The sequence below is a fragment of the Meles meles genome, chromosome 6 (assembly GCF_922984935.1).
Source record: "Meles meles chromosome 6, mMelMel3.1 paternal haplotype, whole genome shotgun sequence".
Classification (NCBI taxonomy): Eukaryota; Metazoa; Chordata; class Mammalia; order Carnivora; family Mustelidae; genus Meles; species Meles meles.
In genome coordinates, this window is record NC_060071.1 from 136,183,570 (window position 1) to 136,191,912 (window position 8,343).

The following is an 8,343-nucleotide window of genomic DNA, read 5'->3' on the forward strand; positions in this document are numbered from 1 at the left end:
CATGTAGGACTGTGGAACTCATTTTTTTCACCTTTATAAGGCAAAATGGGAACAGCACATATGTTAACAGAAAACTCTGAAATAACTGTGATTTAAGTGAGAGAGAAGTTTATTTACTTTTCACATAAAATCATTCTGAATATAAGCAAGCCAGGGCTTGTATATGACCCTGAACATTTTTAGGGATCCAGTGTCCTTCCAACTCCTCCTCCTGGTCTAATGACTGCACCAGCTCCTGCCATCATATTTGAATTCTGGGCAAAAACTTGGTGGATGGAAATGCTTCTGTCTTTAAAAAGACTTCCCAGAGGTCAAGCCCAATGCTTCCACTTATCTCCAGTGCCCTAAGAAGCCCTAGGGAGCAAAATTTGGCCAAAACTTAGTCATCAGGCCATAGCCAGCTCTAAAGAAGCCTGGAAAATGAACTTCTACCTGGAGAGCATTGGCCCGTCCCATTGCCTCCCACAGCCACTCAAGTCCATGACAACGACAGATCTGGTCTTCTTGCCCCCAGGCCGAACCTCCCACCTGCCATGAGTTGCTTCTGCAAAATACACATCGGGCCATTTCACTCTGCTGCTCAAGAACTTGCAGTGGCTCCCCAGAGCCCTTGGAACAAACTCTGAACTCTCGGCCCTGCCTTCAGCGCACCTCACAGTCCGACCTCAGCCTCCCCTTGACCATCTTGCTCAGCCCCGGACATAGTCCCTCCCGCCACCTGCACACAGTTGAACCCCCCCAGATTCTTCAGTGTCCCTCAAATAATCTGTACTTCACCAAGCTGCTCCCCTTGACTATAATGGTCCCTTGGCCTTTGATTCCCGATAAGCCTCCGTTCGTCCTGTAAGACACTGCATAAGCATCACCTTCTCTATGCAAAGTCTTTTGTTTTTTTTTTAAGATTTTATTTATTTGACAGAGAGGGATAAAGCATGACAGGGAACACAAGCAGGGGGAGGGGGAGAGGGAGAAGCAGGCTCCCCGCTGAGCAGGGAGCCCAATGAGGGGCTTGACCTCAGGACCCTGGGGATCCTGAGCCAAAGGCAGACGCTCCAATGGCCTATCCTCTCGAGGGCTTTCAGGCATGTCCTGCTGGACCAGCTCCTCGAGGGCCACCATCTTGGTGTCCCCAGAACTGAGCCCAGGGGTTGGCACTGAGTAGGGTTGAGTGCACAGAGAATCCACAGAAGATGCCCCTCCCCCATCACTAGCTTGAGTCCCGGTGATTCACTACCCCACCCCCAACCTGGCGAAGTACAGAATGACAACTTGACCAGTGGCCAACACTCCCAGAGATGACATTAAAATGGAACAGATCTGAGCCCTCACAGGGATCCTCATCCACATCCACGCTGTTCCAGTTATGAGATGTTTAGTCTGGACTGTCTCCCCTGGGCTTTTGACCCACAACAGAGACAGTGTCATTCCTGACAGAAACAGAAGCCCCCTCTCCAGGGCTCTCTGCATCAGCACCAAGCAAAGACTCCGGGCCCTTTGCCCCCTGCCAGCTCCGGGATGTTGAGCGACGGGCTGCCTCCCTAAACTCTGCAGTCTTTGGACACAGTGCCATGAGGTCAAGGGGTGGGCACGGGTGTTTGGTTGCTGTTTTCCTCGACCTCCCCAGGTCTGCTCAGAGAAGTCCTTCAGTGACTACCTGGAAAGCAAGCGTGATGTTTTTGTTATTTTTTTTTCCTTTGGGGGAGTCCCTGCAGAAGATTTTTGTCACAGTGCCACCTTGAAGACATGGCTGGGGCATGATGACCTTCTTCCCCAAGAAGCCCTGGGCTCTGGTTCTAGGGCCCATCTCCCTTCCGCTTTCACAGAATCTTCCAGTTTTTGGGGGTGAGTGCCTTCCCTGGGGGAAAGGAGGACCAGGATTCCCAGGCCAGGGAGGACCAACATTTGTTTGATTCTCCGCTCCCGTCCACACATGCCAGCCTCACGGTCCCCACTCTTCGTGCTCCCACAGCACTTTGCACCTTGTTTCTGGCTTTTCAGTTTCGAACTCATAATCATCACAGATGATCATCTGTGATGATCCATGAACGAGGAGCATCTCTGTCTCCTGATGTGAGTGACACAGAGAAGGGGCCCAGTGCTCGTGGAGGCACTCTTCTCTCCCACCCTCTCGCTGGATTCCCACTCCACGGAGAAGGAGGTCCCTGAGGTTAGCTCTCCCTCTTGGAGGGCAGAAAAATCTAGAAGCCTTGCCTCCTCTGGGATGGCTTTCCTGTTATCCATGGTGATCATGATGAAGTCAGCTTGCAGCTTGCAACTTGGTGGGGGTAATCTGGCCCATCTCTTCTCCTTCCAGCGAGAAATGATCACAGTGACTGAAGTTATTACTACTGTGTACAGGGCACTGGGCTATGTGACGACTGCCACTTTCTCATTTAAATCACGCAATCAGCCCCTGAGTTGGGGGTTGAAAAGCTGAAAAGACTTGCCTAAGGTCACGTAGCTAGGAAGAAGCAGACTCTTAATCCAGTGCAACACTGCCTCCTTGTATGGCTCCAGCAGATCCTGGGCCATCCCTCTCCCTCCCACTGCTCGCGGCCGAGGGAATTCACCTCGCTCAGCCTGTGCTTCCTCATCTGAAACGTGGGAAAAACAATACTTCCCTCGAAGGTGATTGCAAGATTTCCATCTACTCCGTGTGTCACACACACAGCCTGTTGCGCAGGCGGTGTTTCCACTCGCCATCATCCCTCAGACGTCCCCAGCTGGGTGGGGGAGGAGAAGGGTGACCTGCCGTCCCCAACCACCCAGCTGTCGCAGAGGCGGGACAGCCCGGAGCTGTCGGCTCCCTGAGCTCCGTTCCACATCACAGCCGATTAGTTACAAATAACTTCCTCTCCTCGTGTATCACTTACACAACAGAGAGAAAGGGGCGATTGTTCCTGAGAAGGAAGGTCTCCCAGGCCCCCTCTCGCCAGGGCAGCTGAGAGAAGCAATGGGGGAAAAAGGAGGGGCAGGAGGAGAAGCAGGGCATGGTCGTGGGAGATAAGGTGCAGGGGGGTCCCCACAGTTGGGAAGGGACCAGCTGAGGGTCCATCCTGGAGGGCAGCGTGCAGGCAGGGGACCAAGACTTAGCAAGGCTCCTGAGCTGGGAGGGCAGGAAAGGGAGGCCGCTCTGGCACCCGCTTGTGCACCTGATTCCTCGACATCAGCTTGCCAAGTGGCCCCAGCTGGGGAGGGACTGCCCACCCCTCGTTGGGTAGCCAGAGCACAGCAGGTGCCCCGCCTCTGGATTTCTCGAGAGCTTTGGACACTGCCAGGATCCGAACGAATGCCCTCCCTCAGAGCAGCTGTGGCTGGCTAGTTAGCTCTCCGGCCCCTCTGGTTTCAGTAAAGCCCAGTCTGGGACCAGGCTGGAGGCTCAGCGTCAGAGAGGCTGCTGAACACGAGGTGCTGGCTAGGGCCCCAGAGCCTCCCTTTGCCCTTGGTGGTCCTTGACTCTGCTGTCCCCACTAAGTGAGGTCCCTCCATTAAAGTGGAGGGCCAAGCACGCACAGAGGACCCCTTTGTCATCCTCTTAGCACAGCTGAGACCAGCTGGCATTTTCACAAAGGGCTTTACTAAATACTAAGGGAGAACAAAAGGGAAATAATTACAGAAAACACGAAAAACCCAGCCCTGGCTGCCAAGTTCCCAAAGTACAGGTTTCTGATACTTTGGTGACAACGCATCGCCCTGAAGGCCTGGGACAAGGCGGCGGGCACCTTGCCTGGCTTCCCTTGTTCTCAGCCCTCGTGGCGGGTGCCATCTTGTTTCCTGCCTGGGAACCCATTGGTCACCCCTGGGCTCTACTTTTGTCTCCTTTCCAGCTTGACCCCACCCCAGGCCCCCCACTGGGTTCTGATCTCTGGCCAGAAGCATGAGCCTTGTCCCCTGGGGGCTGGTGGGGCTGTGGTGACCAACTCAGGGTGTGATTACATAGTAATGGGAGGTTGTCCTCCCACACTTACCCCTACCAGAGAGGCCCACCCAAGTTGTCCTGAGCATGGGGTCTAGGAGGACTACCTTTGAAGACTGAAGGACAATTGGGTAAGGAAGGGGCAAACTTGGGACATTTTCTCTGTGGGGAGAGCAGAGAGTGCTCAGAAGATGGGTCCAGCTCAACAAACACTTAACCCTTATTGTGTGCCAGACACTGGACAAGGTGCTGGTGGTCTGAGGGTGAACTGAATCTCCAGTCTGAGGGAAGGCGGACAAGTAGCTGGGCAGTGATGAGACTGACGGCCAGGTGCCATGATGGAGAAGCAATTCAAGGTGCTGGGGAAACCTGGATAAGGGGCGTCTCACCCAGTGGTGGTGGCCAGCAAGGCCTTCGCAGCCTGCCTGGAGAAGTGCATGGAGAGAAGGAAAGGGGCTCAGTGGTAAGGCTGGGGTGGGCCCACAGGAGCTCCCAGTCCGAGGGGTGGAGAAGGCAGAGAAGGCCAACCAAGCAGCTTCCTGCTGGTGCCTTTGGCTAGCTGGTGGCTCCAGCTCGTCCAGCCCATAAATTGGAAAGGCCCCCAGTCCCAGCTGCCCACTGCTGCTGTCCCTGGCAGCCAGGAAAGGAGAGATTCTAGTCCTCGGATACTCTACTTCTCACCCACCTCTGGCCATCCCCAGGTCTGGGGCTCAGGGACAGGGTCCGAGGGATCGTGCTTACCCAGCGTTACCTGAGACACTGCTCCAGAGGCAGATGCTGGATTGTCATCACAGAAATAGGAAAAGGTCACAGTTGGGAAATAGTTCAGAGGGTCAAGACCATGAGGAGGCTAGACCAAAACGGGAAAATGAGTCAGGAAGCTGAAAGACAAGAAATTGGGATGAGTTGAGGCAGGTGTTTTAGGCTAAAACCATGACTAATGCAGGGTGTGGGAAGCCAGGTGTTTTGGGGCAGCCTTGGGGGAAAGGGGCTGGCCTGGCTGCCCAGCATCTGGGACTAGACCCCACAGCTGCTCAGGGTGACTATTGTCATGGCCCAAACAGTGTTTCCATGGCCTACACCCTTGTGTTGACCTATATTTGCCCAACTCCCTGTGACAGGGTCAGCTCAGGCCTGGGATGAGGGCTTCTCCCTCCCACACCTCAACCTCTCAGAGTCTGTCAGGAACCCACTCAGCTCCAGCAAGGGGAAGTCTCAGAAAAGTTTCCAGACATGGACCTACCTTCAAGGTATTTGCAATCTGGTTGGCAGAGAGAGCTCATGCTTACTGGAAAGAGCTTGGAGAAAGACCTAGGCTGACCTTCACCTTGTGGCTTCTTTAGTAGCTAAGTGACTATGGGCAAATTACTTAAACTCCCTGCCCCTCCATCTTCTCATCTTCAAAATGGGCACAACTAAAACCATCTCCCAAGGTTGTGGTGGAATTCAGCTACATTGAAGTGACTCAGGCGCCAGGCACACGGCTTGGCCCATAGTAAGTGCTCACTAAACGTCATTTTTCTCCCTGTAACACCCACCAATGACTGTGACGGTAAACAGTTCGATGTGGAATATCCAGCATTGACTTTGCTAGTGGATCTACTCAGAAGCCCCTGATGACAGCTGTGACCTGATCGCCTGGATGGTGATGGTGAGACTGTGTGGGGTGAGAGGCAGAGGACCGTACACACGTACGCAAATCCCTCCATCGTTTTGCTCCCTGCAATTAGCAGAAGCATACAATTCTTTATTTTTCTATCTGTCTCATGCCCATGATGGCAAGGACCCTGCTCTGTAACTGGGGTGTTTTTGTATGTCTAATAAGAATCAAAAGTTGAATCAGAAGTCAGGCTATCAATGAGAGGAGTGTTAGTAGTCCCACTCTGGATGGCTCTGACAAGTCGAGGAAGTTACTTTTGGTTATACAGCCAGTAAGGACTGGGCTCAGGAGAGCAGAGGACAGGATGTGAGCAAGGGTAGACTTCTATCAACCCCATGGAAATGCTGGGTCTCATTGCTTGCGGTCCCTCGCCTACCCTAGCTAATTCATCTCATGATCTAAGAAACCAGGTTTAGAAGCATATGGTCCCAGGGGCACCTGGGTGGCTTAGTGGGTTAAGCCTCTGCCTTCGGCTCAGGTCATGATCTCAGGGTCCTGGAATCGAGCCCCACATCAGGCTCAGCAGGGAGCCTGCTTCCCCGACCCCCACCTCTCTCTGCCTGCCTCTCTGCCTACTCGTGATCTTTCTCTCTCTCTCTCTCTCTGTGTCAAATAAATAAATAAATAAATCTTTAAAAAAAAAAAAGAAAAAAGAAGCATATGGTCCCAGGTGACAGAACAAGCCCATTCGTGGGAACCGCAGACATCGGCCGGGTATGGAGCTCACTCACGAGTGCAGAAAGAGAGGAGACGCCTCAGCCATCTGTTGCAGTCCCCCGCGGACGGACGGAAACTTTGAGGGAACCTCTGCATCGCAATCCCAGCCTCTGGGGCGGTGCCTGAGGCACAGTAGGGCTGAAACAGTTTGTGACGGATGAAAGCATGAGTGAATACAAACACACACGCAAAAACAGCATATGCACGCCTCGACACACACAGTCACGGGCAAACATGCCCAGTGCGGAAGTGCTCAAAACCTTCAGTTACAGACCGGCAGATACAACAAGATATTTCAATACACACACTCAGGCACAACACACACCTGTGCCCACATACACAGATCCAAATCCAAAAGAAAGACACACCTAAACGCATGTCCTACACATACACAGATGTTACGGGCAAACATACACGATCCAGATGCGCACAAACACATCCACTCACCCCCATCCACATCCACAGCGATGCCTAGACCACCCTCCACCATGACCCTGGGCCCAGGGAGGAGTTCTGTCTGCTCCACGAGCCCTAGCATGTTGGAGCTTGTCAGAAGGTTCTTTGCAGCCCCCGCTTAGCTGGCGGAAGACTGGCCCCTGGCTCTCGGACCTCCGGGCTTGGCCAGGCAGGGAGGCAGCGTCTCTGGCAGGCCCGCGTGGGTGGGCAGGCAGGTCACTGGGGTGAGAGCTGGGGCTGGCCTGGCCTCTTTGGTCCCGGCTGGAATGTGAGAGGTAGGGGCTGCCTCTGAGCTCCTTGCCTCCCCTCCGCCCCCATCTCCCACAGCACCTACCGGCCCCAGGCCCAGGCCAATCCCTGACTCCTGCAGGGTTCTTGCAGCCAGGGGACTGTGCGTGCAGGGCAGCGGGGCTGACGTGTGCTCAAGGACCGTGGGAGGGCACACAGGAACGCCCAGAGATGCACGGTCTTACAGGGAAGCCAGTCCGAATGCTCACCCACACGGAAAAACACACACGCAAAGACAGAGACAGGCATACAAATTCACAATCCCACTCAAATGCACATTCAGGCACACTCGCAAACAGACCTAGAGATACAGCAGACGCATGTGCACACACACATAATCACACACACATACAGAGATACGTGGCCAGATCCACACACAAGCCTCGCTTGAACATACAGCAGACACACACAGACGTCTGCCGCACAGAGACTCCTGGCACACGTGGACCTCCACAGTCACACACAAATGCCCATACACATGGGACATACACAGACCCCTGCCCAGTTAGACCATTTCCTCCTTCTCCTGGGATAGGGAGGAAATGCTGCACTAGGCCACTCTCCAAACCACACGTGGCAGCCTGAGAAAACTGCTTCCCACAGGGGGAAATAGTGCTAGATCCTCAGCCAGGTGCCCACTATGGGGTGCCCTGCTGTCTGAGTGCTTGGCCAGAAGCATGGTGCCCCGGGGTGGACAGACAGCTCTGGCGTCCCACGCTTGTGTGTTGTCTCTGTCAGTTCCTGAAAAACACAAAGACACACGCACACATTTCTCAAGAGTGCATATGTATGTTCAACATATACGGGCAGGGGCACTCTGGGAACCTTGGTTTCTTCATCTATAAAATGGGTTTACTAATCCTTTCACCCCTGAGCCCTGTGGGGATGGCACAGGTGGCACCCTACAGGGCCAGACCAAACGGCTGCCTTCCTAGGGATCCGGAGCTGCGGTTTCTTCCAGACCGGTAAAGTCTGGAGCCTCGTGGCGAACACTGGGCTCCACCACCTGGCTGCCCGCACCCACGCCGGCCTAGAGGAGCGGGAGCGCCCTCGCCCTAGGTCACGGGCGCCCCGCGGGGCACCAGGCTCCGAGCGGCCCCGGGGGCAGCTGCGGGCTGGGGTGGCGGCGGCAGCGGGGCGAGAGCTGCCGCGGCTGGGGGGAGGGGGGCGTCCCTTCCCGCTGCAGGCCGAGCGCGCTCGGGTCCGCGCCGCCGCCGCCGCCACCCCAGCCCCGCGAGGCGCTCGGCCGCTCCCAGGCCTCGTCGACGGTGGGCGGGGCGGGTCTCCGGCCCCGCCCCACTCACGG

The 8,343-nt window shown here is 55.1% G+C and overlaps 1 long non-coding RNA gene across 1 annotated transcript; it reads right to left on the reverse strand.

The window, feature by feature from the left end:
- Nucleotides 1-972: 972 nt before the first annotated feature.
- Nucleotides 973-8,222, reverse strand: LOC123944900. Its single transcript, XR_006818861.1, has 3 exons — nt 6,308-8,222; nt 4,658-4,797; nt 973-1,654 (listed from the first exon to the last, which is right to left on the reverse strand). It is a non-coding gene; the product is annotated as an uncharacterized LOC123944900 (long non-coding RNA).
- Between the last annotated feature and the right edge of the window lie 121 nt (nt 8,223-8,343).